Source organism: Lissotriton vulgaris, chromosome 6 (assembly GCF_964263255.1).
Source record: "Lissotriton vulgaris chromosome 6, aLisVul1.2, whole genome shotgun sequence".
Lineage (NCBI taxonomy): Eukaryota > Metazoa > Chordata > Amphibia > Caudata > Salamandridae > Lissotriton > Lissotriton vulgaris.
Genome location: NC_141694.1, coordinates 1,531,640,553 through 1,531,662,440, shown reverse-complemented (window position 1 = coordinate 1,531,662,440; position 21,888 = coordinate 1,531,640,553).

Below are 21,888 nucleotides of genomic sequence, written 5' to 3'. Positions count from 1 at the left end.
TTTTGCTATCCTATGCTTTGTTTTGTTATGCTATGCCATGTTTTGCTATCCTATGCTTTTTTTGTTATGCTATGCTGTGTTTTGTTATGCTATGCTATGTTTTGTTATGCTATGCTGGTGAGGTGGTGTGAGGGTGAGTGAGGGTGAGGGGTTGTGAGGGTGAGGGGTGTGAGGGTGTGTGAGGATGAGGGTGTGTGAGGGTGAGGGAGGGTGAGGGTGAGAGTGTTGTGAGGGGGTGTGAGGGTGAGGGTGAGAGGGTGAGTGAGGGTGTGTGAGGCTGAGGGGGTGTGAGGTGAGGGTGAGGGGGTGGGAGGGTGTGAGGGAGGGTGAGGGTGAGAGAGTGTGAGGGTGTGTATGGGTGAGGTGGTGTGAGGGGGTGTGAGGGGGAGGGGTGAGGGACTGTGAGTGGTTGTGAGGGTGAGTGAGGATGTGTGAGGGTGGGAGGGTTGTGAGGGTGAAGGGGTGTGAGGATGAGGGTGTGAGGGTGAGTGAGGGTATGTGAGGGTGAGGGGGTGTGAGGGTGAGGGGGTGTGAGGGTGAAGGGTGTAAGGGTGAGGGGTTGTGAGGGTGTGTGAGGGTGAGGGGGAGTGAGGGGGAGGGGGTATGAGGGTAAGGGGGTGTGAGGGTGAGGGGGTGTTGAGGGTGAGGGTGTGAGGGGGTGTGAGGGTGAGGGAGTGTGAGGGTGAGAGGGTGTGTGAGGGTGAGAGGATAGGTGAGGGTGAAGGGGGGGTGAGAGGGTGTGTGAGGGTGAGAGGGTGGGTGAGGGTGTGTGATGGTGAGGGGTGTGAGGGTGAGGGGTGTGAGGGTGGTGGTGTGTGAGGGTGAGGGTGTGTGAGGGTGAAAGGGTTGTGAGGATGAGGGGGTGTGAGGGTGAGTGGGGGTGTGAGGGTTATAGGGTGTGTGAGGGTGAGAGGGTGTGTGGGGGGAGAAGGTGGGTGAGGGTGAGGGGGTGTGTGAGGCTGAGGGGGTGTGAGGATGAGGGTGAGGGGGTGTGAGGGTGAGGGGTATGAGGGTGGTGGTGTGTGAGGGTGTGTGAGGGTGCGTGAGGGTGAGAGGGTTGTGAGGGGGTGTGAGGGTGTGAGGGTGAGTGAGGGGGTGTGAGGGTGAGGGTGAGGGGGTGTGAGGGTGAGGGTATGAGGGTAAGGGGGTGTGAGGGTGAGGGGGTGTGAGGGTGAGGGGATGAGGATGAGGGTGTGTGAGGGTGAGTGAGGGTGTGTGAGGGTGAGAGGGTGTGAGGGGGTGTGAGGGTGAGGTAGTGTGAAGGGGTGCGAGGGTGAGGGGGGTGATGGAGTGTGAGGGGGTGTGAGAGTAAGGGTGAGTGAAGGTGTGTGAGGGTGGAAGGGCTGTGAGGGTGAGGGGGTGTGAGGGTGAGGGTGTGAGGGTGAGTGAGGGTGTGTGAGGGTCTGTGAGGGTGAGGGGTGTGAGGGTGAGGGGGTGTGTGGGTGTGTGAGGGTGAGGGGGTGTGAGGGTGAGGGGGTGTGAGGGTGGGGGGGTGTGAGGGTGAGGGTTGGTGAGGGTGGGTGAGGGGGTGTGTGAGGGTAAGGGTGAGAGGGCATGTGAGTGTGTGTGAGGGTGAGCAGGTGTGTGGGGTTGAGAGGGTGGGTGAGGGTGTGTGTGAGGGTGAGGGGGGGTGAGGGTGAGGGGGGTGAGGGTGAGGAGGGGTGAGGGTGAGGGGGTGTGAGGGTAAGTGGGTGTGAGGGAGAGGGTGTGAGGGAGGGTGAGGGGATGTGGGGGTGAGGGGATGTGAGGGTGAAGGGGTGTGAGGGTGTGTGAGGGTGAGTGAGGGTGAGAGGGTTGTGAGGGGGGTGAGGGTGTGAGGGTGAGCGAGCATGTGTGATGGTGTGTGAGGGTGAGGGGGTGTGAGGGTGAGGGGGTGAGGGTGAGTGAGGGTGTGTGAGGGTGAGTGAGGGTGTGAGGGTGAGTGAGGCTGGCCACGGTGTCTCTGAAAGCAGTTGTTTTTATTTACTTGGCGCAGGTTCAGGTCCGATAGAATGAAATGATACGGGCTAGGCGCATTCCTCCGCCGTGAAGCCATCCCAAGAGCCGTTTTAAAGTTAACAGGAGAATTTCCCCCATACTGTTCGCATCTGTCATTCCGGGAGACGTCCGTTCTCACACGGTAATAGCACGCTGTCAATTAGGCACCTTGTGCTTGCACAACTCTTCCCCCCCAAAAAAAAATGTTTCTTGCGTGCCGTGATGTGACACATTGAACTTCCACCTAGCAAAAACATTTTTGTTGTCAGAGTGACTTTCAACATTTCACAATTCGTGCTCAAATTAAGTTATATTTATTTGTAGCAAGTAGGATTTACAATTTTTTTAAATGAGTGCTGCAAAATGACATCACCGAAACTTTTCTTGGTACTTGAGACCAATTTTCTCACGGAGAGTTTTCACCGCCAATTTCATCCGAAAAAGCTGTACTACTATTTAGGCACATGCATTGTTCCACTTTAAATCAAAATGGTGTGAAAGTTACCTTAAAATACTTTTAGACATGTTACAGTCAATGAACGCATTTTGCGTTTCCAGAACCGAATTAAACTGAAAGTGTCAGTGAAGCTCTCTACATTTCGCGGCGGGAGTGTGTGTGTGTGTTTCTGTCTGTGTTTGTGTGTCTGTGGGCTGGGTTAAAGATGAGAGCTGAGAGTCAAATTATTCTCGCGAGACTGAGCCACGCCGAAGGAATCTCTGTTAAAAGCATTTACTGTGACAGCAGATAAACCACACCACAATATCTTTGTCGAATACGAGTTTCAACAAATAAGGTACGGTTGAAATATAGGTCCCGTACCAAATATACAATCAAAGCTGTTCAGTTGGAGACTCAGGGGGTCTAACTATACTAAAGATTAAAAATCCTGAGGATGGCCTTGAGGATTTGTCAATAATAAGGCCGAAACGTCGACATATCAGTCCACATCTCTCTCTTTTTTAGTCAGATTAATTCTATGCAACGTTATTTTTGGTTACAGTGATTAGGTTTCGTTGTGTTATAACTCAAAAAGAGTGGACTACAACGCAAGTGGATTTCAAAGAACAATTCATCTATGTCTTGTCCACTTGTACATTGTTGATTATTTCTCACTGTTTTTTAGAAATTGTACCCCATGAAATGAAAATTTGATATGTAAACCTTTTTTCATAAAAACGACTTCCCGTGTAGCATTTTTCTACAGTGAGTTGTTACCACTTTGTCAATTAAGCAAGTGTTGAATCAGTACTACTATTTAGGCACATGCATTGTTCCACTTTAAATCAAAACGGTGTGAAATTTACCTTAAAATACTTTTAGACATATTACAGTCAATGAACGCATTTTGCGTTTACAGAACCGAATTAAAGTGAAAGTATCAGTGAAGCTCTCAGCATTGCGCGGCGGGGGGCGGGCTGTGTGTGTGTGTCTGTGGGCTGGGTTAAAGATGAGAGCTGAGTAAAATTAACGAAAAGAGGGTTATAGTGGAGAAGCCTGTGTTAATGGAGCAGGGAAAGTGCACAAGACCAATTTCTCACGGAGAATTTTCGCCGCCAATTTCATCCCAAAAAACTGTACTACTATTTAGGCACATGCATTGTTCCACTTTCAATCAATCAATCAATCATCGCATTTATATAGCGCACTACTCACCCAGAGGGTCTCAAGGCGCTGGGGGAGGGGGGTCCGCTACTGCTCAAACAGCCAGGTCTTGAGTTGCTTCCTGAAGGCGAGGTGATCCTGGGTCAGGCGGAGGTGGGTGGGGAGGGAGTTCCATGTCTTGGCGGCGAGGTAGGAGAAGGACCGTCCCCCTGTGGTGGCTCTTCGGATGCGGGGGACGGCGGCGAGGGCGTGGCTGGTCGATCGAAGCTGGCGTTTGGGAGCGTAGAAGTTGAGGCGGCTGTTGAGGTATCCTTTAAATCAAAACAGTGTGAATTTTACATTAAAATACTCTTAGACATGTTACAGTCAATGAACGCATTTTGCGTTTCCAGAACTGAGTTAAAGTAAAAGTGTCAGTGAAGCTCTCGGCATTGAGCGGAGGGGGGGCGGGGTGTGTGTGTGTGTGTGTCTGTGTGTCTGTGAGCTGGGTTAAAGATGAGAGCTGATTAAAATTAACGAAAAGAGGGTCTTTATGCTATTTAATTTTAGAATTTATGAGTTCCTTACCACAAGTGTAGGGTCATTCAATAAAAAATATATCGAATAGAATATACCGTTGCTTATAGCCAATCTGGGGAATGAATAAAGGGATAGGTTCCTTAGTTTTTGAATTCATTATATACGAGAATCATTGGTAACATTAGATTATCAAGATAATTTGCCTGAACTATGAATGTGGGTAGTCTGTAAAAAATATGAATATATATGGGTAGTTGTTAGAAATACTAAAACGTATATCACATTTTTAGCATGATATGTAGACAACTGAAGATATAATAATCGCTCACCTGTAGGTCTTATTTGCAGCCACAATTAAAAAAATCTAAGGAAAACGAAAAATGAAAGACATTACTTGAGCATGCCGAGTTATGATGCGGTGGACCTGGGTCCATGCTGTTGAAAAAATGCCATTTACCTGCGAGCCTTTGTGTCAATTCAGACGGTCTCGCTGTGAAAATTCAGGTACATAGACTGAAAAAATGAAAAAGCACCGCATTTAGTAAGCGGTTCACGTTTGAAACATCGTATAGCTGTCATGCTAGTCTGAATCATATTCGGATTTTGTCCTTACCGGTCTCGTAAATAATTTCGCTGATTACGGCGTTCTTTCCCGATCTACGGAGTGCGGATTCGACCATTACTTCCGTGGTCCCTTCTTAGTGTGCACTATACGATATCAAAATAGGGGGAAACGTCAGAGCTCCTTGCTTATGTGAACTAAACGAGTTAATGCGTCCCGATAAATAAGAAACTAGTTAGGGAGTATTCATCGGCCATTTTGCTTGAGTTAGCTAAGGCTGCAGAATTCAGAGTTGCGATGTTTAAAGTTACTCTTTTATTGGCTTCTATTTAAGTTTGATGTGTGTTTGAGAGTTGCAAGAAAGTGAAACTTGCAGGAAGGGGAAAACAATTACCTAAGATTTGGCATTTAAACAGATGAGCAAATGATCTTGGCATTTATGAATATGCATACAGGTAAATCAAATAGTGCACTCAAAATAACATTAGCACATTAAGTGAACAATATCATGTTCTGCCTATTTACAATCTTAAGTTGGCAAAATTAATTGAGGCGCTTATGTAGCTGTAGGTGTGTGTTTAGTGCATATGTATCACTGTGCGTTAGAAGCACTTAAGGATCAAATAGCCTAAAGCAAGGGCGTTATTCACGTTTCAAAATTCTCAAAGGGAACAAACCATTTCCATTTTATCATTGAGCCCGTTTGGGGCCAGTGTCTGCAGTTTACGTATCCAAAAGGTTTCTCTTTGGAGTAGGATTCTAGCATTATCTATTCCCAATCGTTGGGGTACTAGCTCTATTATCTGGAATCGCAATTGGGCTATTGTATGTCCCATCTCCATCCAGTGTTTCGCAAGCGGAGATGTGAAGTTCTTGTTGCGAATCCGACTCTTATGCTCGGAGAGGCGTGTTTTTAGTTTTCGATCTGTTTTACCGATATACAATAATCCACAGGGACATTTAATTGAGTACACTACATGCTCGGAGTTACAATTAGTAGAATGTCTGAGGTGAATTCTTTCTCCTGTACGTGGGTGTAGAAACACATCACATGTTATAACATTATTGCAGTTCTTACAATTGTAACATCTCGTGGTCCCTTTGTGAGTTCCTGAATGTTGATCTGTTTCATCATTTCCTATGGGTTTGCTGAGGAGTTCCTTAAGATTTTGTGTTCTTTTATAAGCAAACAAAGTCTAAGCATGGGCGGAAAATCCGTTTCGCTTGCGGATTTTGCGGATTTTCGGTAAATTCGCAATCCGCGAGATTCGCGAATCTCCCGCAAAATCCGCAAATCCGCGAGCAGTGGATTTTATGGCTTGCTCGCACTGTTCGCGTGAGTTCGCGGCTTCCCAGTACAACTTCGCGCCCCGCAAATAAGCGCTAAATTGCAGAAATACGATCTTAGCAAAACTGAAACTACTTACCAGGTTCAAAAGTTCAGGCTCATCATTAGTAGCCATTTCCTGTAGTGCTTCCTGAGGGGCCCCTCCAGAGTTCAGTTGCCAGTTGCAACTATTATGTGACCCTGCTCTGAACCTCAGAATAGTTACACATATGCCACAAAGGTCCTGAATTACAGCTAAGGGAGACAAGCAGGAGCCAGGCTGGAAGTTCAAATCCATTAATCAGCCCCTAATTCATTATTGTCAGTTGGGGCAGGGCAGGTGTTGTAACTAATTTTGCAACAATGAAAGCACTTAGCAAGTGTAAAAGATCACTAATCAGGAAGCACTAAGGAAGCAGGTGCCAGCTAAAAAAATATTCTGTGACACATTAATCAGCCCCAAATTAATTCAGGTCACTTGAGGCAGGGAAGGTGTGCTTTGCTTTGCCACAATAATGTACACTGACTGGACAACCAGAGGGTGCTGTGATGAAACAGAGGGTGGCATGGGTGGGCCAGAGGGTGGCATGAGTAGTCAGAGAGTGGCAGTGGTGACAGAGAGTGGCAGTGATGAAGAAGAGTGTCCCAAACAGGCTGGACACGTAGAAACAACAAGTTCGCAAAACTTGCGACCCGACAGGTAAGTTCGCGTTTGCGAAATTGTACAAAACCCTCGCGAACTGGCAGAAACCCGCGCGAACACAAAAAAAATCCGCAAATTCGCGAGAATTCGCGGATTTTGCGGATTGCGAGTTCGCAAATCCGCAAAATTCGCGAACACGAGATTCGCAAAATTCGCCCATGCTTAACAAAGGCTTGTTAATGAACAGTGGTCCGAAATCTTTTTCTACTTGCAAGATCTCCCATCTTTTTTGTATGATCCTTTTTATATCCCTCGATGCTGTTGAGTACTTTGATACAAAGACCATTCTTTTGTTCGCAGTTTTCTCTTTCTTCTGTAGTAGTTCGATTCTGGGTACTGTCTTAATTTTCTCAATTTGTGCCTCCAGTAGTTTTTTGGGGTATCCCCTGTCCAGATAACCTTGTTTTTGATATTCAAGGCTCTTCTTGCATTGTTCGTCATTAGATGGTATCCTCTTGATCCTCATAAATTGAGATACCGGGAGATTATTAATCAAATTTGTCGGATGGAAACTTCCATATAGTAATGCTGTATTTTTGTCGGTCGGATTTTTATACAATCTTGTGTGGATTTAATTTCCAGTTATCTCAACCAAGACATCCAAAAATGGTATGGATGTAGTGCTGAAGTGGCTTGTAAACTGTATCCTTGAGTTGACAAGATTCAGACTTTCGATGTTTCGTTTGAGTTCTGTTATTGGCTTTTTCCATATTATAAAGATATCATCAATATATCGTTTGTAATATACGATGCCTTCTTGCCAGGTGCAGTCCTCTAGGATGTAGTCAAGTTCAAACTTGGCCATAAATATGTTGGCATATATGCATGCTCCGGGAAAGCCCATGGCAGTGCCACTGAGTTGGGTATAGTATTCTTGTTGCCATGTGAAGTAACTGTTGTTCAAACAGAATTCCAAGAGTTGCATTATCAAATATTTGATTTCTTCAGGTTTGTCTGTTGTGAGTAAGGCCCATTCCATGGCCTCCATTCCTTGCTTGTGGGGAATTGACGTGTACAAAGGTACAACGTCTATCGTACATAGTGTCCAATTCATGCATTCCTCGAGTTTAATCGTTGAGAGACTTCTCAGAAAATCTGATGTGTCTTCCAGGTATGTTGGCCACTCATGAATAAATGATTGCATATGTGCATCTATGAAGATGCCTATGTTATCAAAAATTGAGGAACAGCCAGACACAATAGGTCTGATTGGGGGATTGAGTAAGTGTTTATGTACTTTAGGTAAAAAGTATATCCTGGGTCTTCTTGGATATATTTGTCTAAGGTATCATTTAGTGGTGTTGTTGATCCAGTTCAGTTCCTCTGCCTTATCTAGAATTTTATCCAAAGTTTGTGAAATTTCAGTTGTTGGGTCTTGCTTCAGTTTAGCGTAAATCTTGTCATCCTGAACATGTTCATTACCCTTTTGGATATAGAACTCCGAATCCATAATGACTAGTCCTCCTCCTTTATCCGCCTTTTGGATTACGATTGCTTTATTATTGGCCAGAGCTCGTATTGCACTGTGCTCTGCTCGTGTCAAGTTTTTTAGATTGCTTCTGTATTGGATTTTGTTCATGTCCGCCTTTACCAAGGTTTCAAATGTGTCGAGGCTCTTGTGAGACACTGGGGCCATGAAATTGCTCTTAGGTTTGAATTGCTCTGTGGTGTTATCCGGTGTTTCAATGGGATTCAAAATGGTGAAGAAGTATTTCAAGCGCAAAATTCTCATAAACTTGAAGAATGCCACTTCAGTTTCTAATTAATTTGTTCGATAAGTACTAACGAAGGATAGTCCTTTATTTAACAATCTTTCTTCAAATTTAGATAACGGATATTTGGAAATATTAATCACTAGGTTTTGCTCTGACTCCGTAGACCTGTCTTCTTGGCTTGTTCCTTTTCCTTTTCCTTTTGCTTTTCCTCTTCGCGTTTTTGGTCGCTGAGTTGTGATGTTTCCTGATCCGGGGGTTTGTTGGGGGGCTGGCCCTTTTCTAAAAAAGGATCGCATGATGATGTAGACGCTAGGTCTATTGTCGTTGTTTTTTGCAGTCCCTGTTTGCGAGATTGTTGTTGGATTAGAGGTTGTCTAGAAGTGCTTGCATCACTATCTGACACCACACTCTCTTGCGATGAGGTTGTTTGTTGTTTTTTACCAGTGTATCGTCTAGTGGCGTATACTTCGGCCCAAGTATAGGCTTCATTCAGTTTATAAATAACACTAGATACCAGAGGGTCTCAAGAGAAGGCGCCCAGGAGAATAAAGAAGTCACCCAAATCACCCGCACAGCTAAATCAATGCAACACAGGATATTCTCAAAGGGTGAGGAAATAACCCATCAGTCACCATTCGGATCCACCCTTCATCATTTGGGATTTTATCCGAACCACCCGTCTGAGAAAATCAGTGCCACACTCAGAGGTCAACCCGGTGGTGAGGGGGTCCCTCAGAGGATATGGACACTAACAGTGTGGTCTACCACTCGATGATAATGAGTGGACAAATACATGGGACTGGGGTGTGCAGTGCAAAGAAAAGTGAGTGAGAAAAAGAAACCAAGACAAAAGAGTGTGTTAAAATTGGTTTAGAAAAGGCACAAGATAATATTTATTCTATGCGTGCCTTCAGCACCAAGATTAAAAATATGTGCGACCTTAAGCAGTCTAGTTATGTAGACTGCCTGAGGTAGGGATGGTCAACATGTTTCTGCAATATGGGGACTGCTACGTCCTTGCATTCATCAGGACCAAGAACTGAATAATTTGAGCTACTGCACAACGTGAAAATAATAATAAGTGAAGTGAATGAGAGTGACACAAGGAAATCTAAAACAAGTGCTTACAGTCACCTGAATGTTCCGCGTGCCCTTACAGTCAGTGTTGATCACTGTGGAAAGAAAAAGGGGATAAGGGGTATGGGTATAACTATCAATAACTCATGGGTTGGGAAGTAAGTCCATAATCTATGGATCAATCCTAAAATCACACTGCGGGAGTTGATCTAAGAGCTCTTAATAATAGAGCCAGTTGTTATACATTTGGGAAGAGACTTCATTTACCAAAAAGTCGTGCAGTCCTTACCTTGATCTGTAAGGTAGACTGGCCTCACCCCACCTGGCAGCGGCTCAGGGGAAGATGAAGCACCGCTCTAAAAAAACATGCAAACCACATGTCAGTTACAGTATGCACAGGAAAAACAGAACACCTCTCTCTGTCAGCAGCCGTTTGTCAAATGGGACTTGCATCTCTCGTTCATGGTGCCTTTCCCTAAAGTGATCGAGAGAGGACTCCCTCGCAACCACAAAACTCGTGCCAGAATGGGACAGCTTGGCGGTAAACGAAGGGGCTAAACATGAGCAATGGGACCCCCTCAAATATATAAATTATGGCCCTGGAACCGAGGGGAACAAGAATACACAAAGCAAGAAGGGTGTTCCTACAGTGGCCGTATCATTCAATAATGTGTGTACATCTCTGAGTAATCAAAAAGGCAGTGACAGAAGGAGGTAAAGTGCAAACAAAGTTCATTCAAAAAAATATATTTATTTGTTATTTTTTTTAATATAGATATAAATTCATATAAATACTATTGTTGATCAAAAAATCTTTTTTTATATAATGGGTAATACATATATTAATTGAAAAAGTTCATAAAGAGCACAAAACAGTCATAAAAACAGCAGCAAATTAGCAGGTCCCCTGAAAGACAATCATACACAGCAGCTCGCTCACGTGCTAACAATCATTCTACATTCACACCACATACAAAGATGGAGAAGGAACTGGATTCCAAATAGCAAGATGACTACGCTAATGTGATCCAAGGGCACCAAGGTGTGATTGTTGGCCCTTGTGGCGGGTCTACGCGCATTTCGGTGGATCAAGCCACCTTCATCAGGACCTTGTTCATCAAATTGTGCAGATATCAGGGGATCAGACAAAAGGAAAATGGCAAAGAAATAGGTCAGCTATCACTAGAACGAGTTCTGTTTCAGAATTAGGAGGTAAAGTCATATGAAGTGCACCGCATCCATAATGCCAAGTCAGATGTAGTAGGTGACCCTCAGAGCTTCATATTAATATCTTGGATACCAAATTCTGTGTGGAAAGCGGGACGAGCGAGTTGTTTCCGTTTCGGTGGGAGTTCTGAAGAGATGCTTTTATTTCATAAAATCAAGAGGAAGGTCTCAGGGTATGGCAGTCCACGTAGAGGGTTAACTCCTGTAACATTTCAGTCTATTTACCAATGGTGATAATATATCAAATGAGTAGATATTCTGTAGAACAATTGACACTGTTCAGCCACCGCGACCCTTCGTATCCGGTGTGCAACAACCAAATCCCTCCGCGTTCCCGAGACCATCTATATTAAAAAAATAACAAATAAATATTTTTTTGAATGGACTTTGTTTGCACTTTACCTCCTTCTGTCACTGCCTTTTTGATTACTCAGAGATGTACACACATTATTGAATGATACGGCCACTGTAGGAACACCCTTCTTGCTTTGTGTAAACGAAGGGGCTGCATGGCTCGAAACGAAAGGGGCTCGCCTTACCTTTACATCGGTACTCCGGGGCCGGCGTCCTGGCTGACTGGGGAGGTACCGGACGGGAGGCGCGAGGCTGATTATAACACGCGCTACTGTTGGTCACGTAATCACGTGACGCGCTCGACTGCGCGACGTGATTGGTTAAGAAGATCGAGAAAGTGCTAAATGCGCGCTCATTGGCTAACCCGGCTTAGGCCAATGAATGGTCATTGAAAGACCACCAGGGGAAGGTAAACAATAACAAAAGACGAGCGCATAGAGAATGAGGAGCAACTGCTAGACGGAGGATGTTTTACTCCGTATCTATGTTATGATGGCAAATCACAACTATTTCTATATTTGATGTACACATGAAAGAACGCCCTAGCCAGAAAAAATTGTCCGCATAGTGGATTGTCACATGGGTGTCAACAATATGGGTGGGCGAATGTGAAGCCCTCGGTATGTCTCCGATCAGCTAATACATAATAAAGTCCAGTTGAAATGACTTAGAATTGAGATGAAGAGAACCAAGAAAGCGTTATGAGAGAGAGTATCACATACAGTATAATGAATAGGCCACTGAAGATATAGTTTGTAGGGCCAGTGTGTTGATCTCAGGAAGGGGACAGAAAAATGTATTCTGCTGCTCGTGTTATTATATCAGTGGCAATCAATACACAAGTTACAAGTGAGAGCGTCGCCTATAATATAATAAACAAACCACTGAAGATACAGTTAACAGGGCCACTATGTTAGTCTATGGAAGGGGACACAAGTGTGTATCCTACTGCCGGTATTGTTATCTCAGTGGCAGTCGATCCAAAACAAAAACAAGATGTTAAGTGGTCAAGGGTATCGAGAGAGAGGCTATAGTGTGGACCAAGGGATATCATCATTTAAACCCTCTTTATGTGTCTTGAGTTTTAGTACCCATCTTTGCTCTTTTTTCATTAGGTACTTAGCCACGTCTGATGTATGAGCTGGAATAAAAGGTTGTTCCAAGACAGTCCACTGGAATTCCGTGGCTAGATGTTTTGCCTCCAAAAAGTGAGCAGTCAATTTTGGGGCTTGTCTAGGGCAGCGGATGGTGCTCTTATGTTCCGATATCCGAGTGCGGACCTTCCGTGTGGTCATGCCCACGTACTTGAGGCCACAGGGGCAGGTAATTAGATAGATCACGTGGTCGCTGTTGCAGGTGGTAAATTTTAACTGCTTCCAAGGTCTTGAAGTACCAATATCAATCTCCAATGATTTTGTAGTCTGGGCACACACCTGACAATTGCCACAGGGGTGATGTCCCTGAACAGGAGGGAGATTCCACAGTGAACCTATTGCTCTTGGGGGGTCTTCACGTGGTCTGGTATGCACCAGTCTATCTCTGAGATTTGGGCCCTTCTTAAATGAAACCAGGGGGCGAGGAAGAGTTAAACGGCCCGAATTTAGTATTGGCCAGTGTTTTTTGACCATACTTTGAATACTATTGGAAAGATTCCCAAAAGTATGAACAAAGGTGAGGCGATCCAGCGTAGCCTTAGGGGGCCTCGGTTCCAGCAGGGCTTCACGATTGTTGTTCACTGCCCTTTTCATGGACCTTCTCACAAGTCGAGGGGGGTATTTGCGGGCAACCAGCTGCGTACACAATTCATCAGAGTGTTTTTCAAAAGCTGCCTTTGTTGAACAGTTCCTATGAACCCGTAGGAACTGGCTGAAGGGAAGACTCTCCTTTTTGCTTTCATATGATTACTGTCGAAAAGTAACAAAGAGTTCCTGGCAGTGGGCTTCCTGTAAAGTTCAGTTTGCAGCCCCTCTGGTCTAGCAGTGATTAGAAGGTCAAGAAAAGCCAATTCATGTCGACCGATTTCGATAGTGAACTTGAGATGGTTATTTCTGCTGTTCAGCCAACCCAGGAATTCCAAACAACTATCACTAGAGCCTCTCCACACAACAAAGACGTCATCGATATACCTTTTCCAGGTCTTTAGGTTATCGATGAAGGGATTCAGGTCATTCAATACGTGATTTTGTTCGAATGAATGGACGTATAGATTTGCTAAGCTGGGGGCATAAACGCTCCCCATGCTGGTACCTGAAGTTTGCAAATAAACCTGTTCTTCGAATTGAAAGAAATTTTGTTTCATGGCCAAAGTGGCACAGGCCATTATAAATTGGACAGGAGTGATGCTGTTCATTTCCCTGGAGTCTAGTAGTTGGTGCACAACATTCAGTGTCTCATCCTGCGGGATAGAGGTATAGAGTGCCTCCACGTCAAAAGAGACTAAGAGATCAGTATCCATATCAAATTCAATGTCAGGTATAAGTCTTAACAAATCAGTGGTGTCTTTGAGATAGGTGGGCATCTCCTCCACCATCGGTCTTAGAAAGTGATCCACAAAAGTGGACAGAGGTTCCAGGGCTGATCCTATCCCAGAAATTATGGGGCGTCCTGGAGGCGGTCGAAGCTCTTTATGAACCTTTGGTAAGGTGTAGAAGTATGGCATCTTCGGGTGTTCAGTGCATAGGTACAGGGCTTCAGCTGGTGTAATCCATCCCTCAGAGGAGGCTTCTTCAACCAGTGTTTTGATGTTACCTTTCAATTCGTCGGTAGGATCATAGTTCAAAGGAGAGTAGGCATTTCTCATGTTCAGTTGTCTGAGACACTCAGTTCGATACACTTCAGTATCCAATATGACAATTGACCCACCCATGTCGGCTGGTTTTATTGTTAGGTCCTTATTCTCAGTCAGAGATTTGAGTGCTAGATGGTATGGTTTAGGCAAGTTATGAAAAACTTTATGTCGGGCAGTGAAGAGGTCATCCATCTCTTTCTCAAGTGCCTGTTCATAGGCCAAGACTTGGGGAGGCATTAAGTGAGTAGGAGGAGTAAAAGTTGACTTGCATTTTAATCCTGTATTGACATCATCCTCACTCTGCAAGGAGGATTCTTTATCAGCGAAGAAGAAATGCAGTCTAATCTTCCTCAGAAACCTTGCAAGCTCCAAGCGGGTTTCAAACTCATCATTCTGATGGGTAGGCACAAAGCCCAATCCTTTGTTGAGGGCTGCTTCCTCAATGGGAGTCAGAGTATGTCTGCTCAAGTTCATAACTATACTGGGGCTGCACTGCTCTGTCCGGCCTCCTTGTTCTTGGACGTGTTGCTCCTCAGTATCCTCCCTTCCGTTGAGGTTGATGGGGGGCTGAAGTGAACTTGAGGTTGTGTGTTTCCTCTTCTTCTCCCCCGTGATCTGCCCCGGCCAAACCCTAAAAAAAGGCTGCCCGTTGAAGTTATTTGGTGGAAAATTCCCAGGGAAGTTTGTCATATTAGGTCCCATAGGCTGTTGGAAAGGACCTGGTTGTTGTGGTGGAAAAAAAGGATGCATGCCACCAAACTGCCACGGATTAGGTGGCCACCATTGTTGTGGTTGGTTCCCCCTCCAGTTGTTCCTAAAGTTTCTTTGACCCTGCCCTCGGCCTCGCGTGTTGGAATTATCACCGCTGGTATCACTCCCTGAGGAGTTGTCCCCGGAGCTCGATGTGCTGTACGTTGAACCCTTTCTGCGGCCAGTGGTACTGTAATCAGGGGGGTGTAGGTATCACTTGAGTATGGATACACTCTCTCAAATTTAAACTTTTCGAGGTCTTTCCTGAATTTATCCATTTTGACCGTCAGTGTATGCTCTCTAAAATCTCTGTTGTTTTTATTGGAGTCATCCAAGTTTTTACTGAAGACCTTAGGAGCTATAGTGGTCTTAATTTTAGATTCAAGAATTTGGATCTCTATAAGCATGGCATCAGCTATGCGTTTGGAGGTTTGGATGATGAGAATCAACCAATCTCTAGTGCATCTCCAGGCTATAAGGGCCCAGTTTTTCAAGAACTCCCTATCATTTAAAAATAACCTGGGTGCATTGGTCACTATTAGTCCTGTTGGAGCACAATCATTGCGCAGGTATTGGGCAATGATTGTGCCATGTAAGGCTGTCCTAGTTTGAGATTTTTTCAAGCCCAGCAGTTTACCCCATTCATCCTCGCTCATGGTGACGACAGAAACAGACGATTCCGTCAAGTCAGGATGTTCGGCAAGTGCTGCCAAAAGGTCTGCATCGGAGAATGATAAACCGTGGTTGTCGGTCATGACTGTAGAGAGTGTCCTATCAGAATGTGCACACTGTAATATAGAGTGATATAAAAAGTTCCAAACACTCTTGCGTGATGAACTACTTCTACGAAATGTTCAATTCGTAGGAAAAAGAGGTCAGCAGTCAAACAACTGCACTAAACAACAAAAACACTACGGTGGGGGAGGACCTAGTTTATAGTCAATCGTATCGCGTTTGAACTTACTCAATTTAGTCTCCTGGAGTTCTTTTCCATATTTATCCAGTTTTATTTCTATATCCTCTAAATATTTATTCTACGGCTATGCTTCCATTTTGGCAGACAATTCCTTCTTTACGTTAAATATTTCCTCTTCAAGGTCTCTTATTGTTTTTGCTAGTTCTTCAAGCAGCAATAGAATCAAGTCCAAAGAACATTTGTTTAATATTTCAAACCATTTCTCCATGAACTGCGGATTATTATTCAGTCTGTAGAGCATGGGTCGTATAGCAAGTCTGAGGACTCTCGGGATTCGTTTGACACGGTGATACTGAATGAGTGTTGATGCCTGCAAACGTTGATTCAATTCTCGTTTTGATAAGTATTCAAGTAGTTTAAGTTGTTGTACCACAGAGCCTCATTGGGCATCGAAAGTTTTGGTTTCCTTAATCAATTTGTAGATTTGGGTTGCTTCATCTGTTGTGTACACCTTGGTGTTCGCTCTGTTGTCCGTAATTGCAGCAATTGAATCAAATGACATCTTGGTGATGGTGCAAATACCTCGTTTTGCAGTATTGTAACAAAAATGAATAGATGTGGGTGTTGCACTCTGTTTTAACGCGACTCAGTCGTTTGTTCGGTAGGTGTGCTGCGCTAGATCAGTGCCTGCTAACTGTGTGTAAAAGTATGTATGGCCTGGTACCGCTAGGTAACCAGGGCTCCAGCGCGCACTACAGAAACCTCAAATTATCCAGTAGTTCATCAAAGTTTTTAGTGAAGTATACATGCAATTTATACAGTTATTCTCAAATAAAACAGTCAAATCATTATGTCATGAATACATGTGTCACAAAACAATATGTTATAAAAAACCCAATGCATTTCGGGGTGAAGCCCCTTCGTCGGGGGTCTGTTAAAAAAGAAAGAAAAGGAAACTTCATTACTAAGGATGCTTTGGAGCATGTAGTGTACTAATGTCCCTGTGGATTACTGTATATCGGTAAAACAGATCGAAAACTAAAAACACGCCTCTCCGAGCATAAGAGTCGGATTTGCAACAAGAACTTCACATCTCCGCTTGCGAAACACTGGATGGAGCCAACCACCAAGTGCGTGAATGCGCGCAATTTGAATGTTTGTATCACGTGACATAATTAGCATCAATATACCATAATGCATCTGGAACGTAAATGTCAAGCACAATAGTTTTCATTACTCATTTTCTCAATTTCGTAGCTCAGTCAGTGCCAAGCTTGCTGCTGGTTACCAGTGCAATCTATTTCAAAATGTTATGCAGTCAACATGAATCTGTATCACAGCTAATGCTCGATGATTATTCGACTCCGTCCAAAACCTCGAGTCCCCAGCACGATCTGTGTGGAAGTTCTCCACACACAATCCCTTCCAGCGCCGAACTCCGACTTGCAAATTAGCATACCATAGTGGGTGCGCAGTCCGGTGAGTGGGTCATGCTCCATTATTTATATTACCACAAAGTATGCCGCATGACCTCGAATAAAGCCTCTTCTCCTCAGTATTGGGCCTCTTATGTTTGCTGCTGTTGTGGATACTTGACGGGCTTCTCCGTGCCCGTTGCAAGAGGCCGCCCTGAAGGGTCGGGGGCTCCATACTGGAGGTTCTTTGTGGTAATATAAATAATGGAGCATGACCCACTCACCGGACTGCGCACCCACTATGGTATGCTAATTTGCAAGTCGGAGTTCGGCGCTGGAAGGGATTGTGTGTGGATGGCTGCCTCCATAGAGAGGATGAAAGCTCGGGGTTATTCTGACAAATTACTTAAGGAAGCACTAGCTAAAACTGCCCTTAGACCGAGAAGTAGTCTGCTGCCTCGGCCGAGTGCAGCAGAAGTTGATTCTAACAGTTCTCATGAACCTTTGGTGACTTCTGAAATGAATTGTAATGACCAATGTCCAAGACTGATTACAACTTTTAGTGAGAATGAACGGAAAATCAGGTCCATTGTTAATAGGCACTGGGCAATAGTTTTAACTGACCCTGTTCTGAAAATGAATTTGCCCCCGAGTCCAACAATTACATTCAGTAGAGCAAGGAACATGGTATCCTTATTGGATCCAATTAGTCCAGAAATCAGAGCCAAATCGAATTGGCTAAAACCCAAATCTGGTTTCTATAAATGTTCCTCGTGCCGCGCCTGTAGATTCGGGGTCGATAAAACAGAGTATCACACACCTTTCAGCCCTACACCACATAAGATTTTGGGAAATTACAACTGCAAGACTGAGTTCGCAGTCTATGTTCTCACGTGTACCTGTGGTCTCAATTACATTGGTAGTACCAAGCTACAGGTACACGTGAGAATTTTGCAGCACCTACGTGCCATCTTACATAGTGACCCTAATTACCCGGTGGCGCGCCACTTCAAACAGGTGCATGACAACAATTTGAACTGTTTGCAATATTATGTGGTATCCTCTATACCTAAACAGCGTAGAGGGGGCAATATAGAATTGTTGCTCAGGAGATTAGAAACCAGGTTCATCCTCAATTTTGACAGCAAGTGTCCTAATGGACTTAACAACACGGAAGATATGTACACTTGTCTGTAAAAATCGCTATGTCTGTGCTGTGGTCTAGATAATGTGCACGTATTCAAAAATCTTAATATGATAAAAGGATCTGAACAGGACTGTTTTGCCGTATTGTTTGTATTTTAAATTGATTTTTCAAGGAAATTTAAGATTCTCTGTATACTGATGTATATGGGGACAGTAAATAATATTACACTTTTTTATTTACTTTGCACTGACGCAAGGGATATGTACAATGGATTGCATATGGGAGATGTGGGTGAATTTGATACAAGAGACAAAAAAAGCTTTTCTTGGTTCGATATTTCATCTACTATCTTAATTTACAATCTATTGATTTGCCTTGTTATTTTAATTTTATCTCGATCTTGAGATTTGTTTTGCACTACTTCACATATAAAAATTGCTGTTATGTTTAACTGTGCACATCATACTCACCAGTGCCATGATGGTCGTAAGCTTATTGCATTTATGCAGATATAATGTCGGCTTATTTAACAGAATATTTTTCATAAATGGATTTATCCAGTAATATTTTAAAAGTAAAAAGGACTTATAATGAATTGATGTTTATATATACAAAATTTATCATACATATTCTAAATTTGGTGTAGTAGAACATTTTAAATAAATCACAACAATATGTGAGAATAGCTCGTCAGAAACTACATATGTATGCTAAAGTCTTTTTTCCATGTTGATGCCAAAGGGCTGACCATGTGACCTAAGTGGGATGTGGCATATTGTTTAAAAATGGCTACAAACTAACCAGTCTTTATGTGATCAAGGGCTTCCGAGCCTGAAACGCGTCATCTGTCGATTGCTTTCATGGATATGGTTAAGTAAATAACATCTTGCCTGATAAAGTGGTTCGCTTCTCCTTCTTCGCCGCCGTGGCTATGGTTGAAGTGGCGGGAGTCTTCATTTGATATAGATATATATATATATATATATATCTATACTACTATAAATAAGGAAGAACTTTCAGCCTTTGAGGCGGGTAAACTCGGGAACCACAGCGCCAATCCACACACCTGATACACCGTTGGAATCGTCAGGGTGTGTAGATGGTTATAGGCTATATAAATAAAATAAAAAAACGTTATTTAAATAATGTACAGTAAAAAAAAAGTAGTCCCTCCGAAGTATCGCCGGCTGCGACGTGCGTGCTCACGTCAGGAGCGCGGGGAGGAGCGGCGTCCAGGAGCGCGATGAGGAGCGGCGGACATGGCACGGGGGAGGAGCGGTGACATGAGGAGCAGCAGACAGGCCAGCGGCGGTGCGAACAGCGGACAGGCTGGAGGAGCGGCAGCTGAGGTAAGGGAGCGGCAGACATGGCGCGGGGGAGGAGCGGTGACGTGAGGAGCATCGGACAGGCCAGCGGCGGTGCGAGCAGCGGACAGGCGGGAGGAGCGGCGGCTGAGGTAAGGGGACCCATGTCGGGGCAGGCGGGGGTCGGGGAAGGCGGGGGACGGGCCGGGCGGGGGCCCGGGCTGCTGGACAATGTCGGGCGGGTGGGGGTCGGGGAAGCCTGTTGCTCCCGGACAAGGTCGGGACGGGCTGCTAGTATATATATATATATATATATATATATATATATATATATATATATATATATATATATATATATATATTCACTGAGAAAACCATAGGTTTCACACCAGTTCTAGTTAGCTGGAAATTTTACTGACATAAAACCATTGAAATTCCCACATTATAGTTAGTTGGACTCACTATAACTTGCGCGTGCAATGCACTGCTGATGACGTCATATATTACATCACTCATGACATGGTCAGTGACATCACTCATGACTCATTTCCACCTCTTAATTCTCGATTTTACCGAGACACAAGATGGCGGCCGCTCCGGACTGTTTCAAATGTTTACAGACACCCGAGAGTCAATCAGCTTTCTGTGCGCAAGTCGCGTGGCGCGCCCGGAGCGCGTACCGGGGCACTGCCATAGATATATATAATTTTTTGAACCTAAATTACTCAAAAACCACTGGAGCACATATCTTGAGACATAGCAAAGGCACATCGGGCTACCAGTCCCTACAATTTTGCCAAGTTTGGTGCAAATCCATTTAGCCGTTCGGGCTAAAAGTGAGTTTGACCGCCCTATGGAAATTAACATGGGGAAAACACGTTTTTGGGACCCCCCCTTTTATCTCGGCCCCCGCTTGACGAATCCCCCCCAAACTTTCAAGGAAGGAGCAGAGTGGAGCGGGCCATTTTCTTGGAGAAGATTCGTCCACCGGCACCAAAGTTATTCCAATAGAATGTTGTGGATTTCCTATGGAAAGTAGATCCTAACTATAACTACCTACTGGCGACCGCCAGTAGGTAATATATATATATATCTATATATAAAATTTCTATGGCGAAATGAAACCCCTCATTTTGTTCCTTTTCAAATTAAATGTATTAAGTGTTACCACTTTATTCCAATCAAGATGACTTCAGGTGTGCCATGCTTTTGTTATAAGTAAGACTGTTAGAGTTCTAGTTGTTCTTTAGAACACTCTGGGACATTCAGTCATTGGGCTATTGTTGGGCTACATCTGGCTGGTATTTGGGTTACATTTGGGCTCTTTTGTCTCTGGTGGCTATCTTGGGAGACTGCATATCAGAAATTTTTTAATGAAATATAGGAGGATTTGAGAAGTCACTCAAAATGTGCCCTAATTTTTCTTTCTTCAGCACTAATCATAATTTCTATGGCAAAATGAACCCCCTCATTTTGTTCCTTTGCAAATTAAATGTTTTAAGTGTTAACACTTTATTCCAATCAAGATGACTTCAGGTGTGCCATACTTTTGTCATAAGTAAGACTGTTAGCGCTCTAGTTGTTCTTTAGAACACTCTGGGACATTCTGTCATTGGGCTATAGTAGGGCTACATCTGGCTGATATTTGGGCTACATTTGTTTTTTTTTTGTCTCTGGTGGCCATCTTTGGGCTACATTGGGCTACATTGGGCTACATTTGGGCTCTAACATATATATAGCCCAATGTAGCCCAATATATATTTTTTCAAACTTAATTTTCGTAAAAACTACTGGAGCACATATCTTGAGACATAGCAAAGGCACATCGGGCTACCAGTCCCTACAATTTCGCCAAGTATGGTGCAAATCCATTCAGCCGTTCGGGCTAAAAGTGAGTTCGACCGCCCTATGGAAATTAACATGGGGAAAACACGTTTGGGACCCCCTTTTATCTCGGCCCCGCCTGACGAATCCCCCTCAAACTTTCAGGGAAGGACTGGAGCTCCGCGAGGCAAATTTGAGAAAATTTTCAGGCAGATTAGTCAACCGACGCCAAAGTTATTCACAATAGAATTCTGAGATTTTGCATTGAAAAAAAATCCTAACTATAACTACCTACTGGCGACCGCCAGTAGGTAATATATATATATATATACCACACTGACGAAGGCAGCACGTCGAAACGCGTTTGTGGAGGGTGCCTGCGAGAAATAAATAAACCTGCACGTTTTCGAAAAGTAACCCTTGAGTGCTGTCGTCTTCTTCTTATGTGAGGAGGAGTTGGAGCATTATATATATATATATATATATATATATATATATATATATATATATATATATATATATATATATATATATATATATATATATATATTACCTGTTACCTGGGACTGCGGTTACAACCGCTGATAGGCATGGAACAGATGGGCTTTTACGAGGAGGAGGAGTTTCAGTATCTGAATGATAATGAATTCTACAATGCAGTGGACAGCTCTATCTAGCGC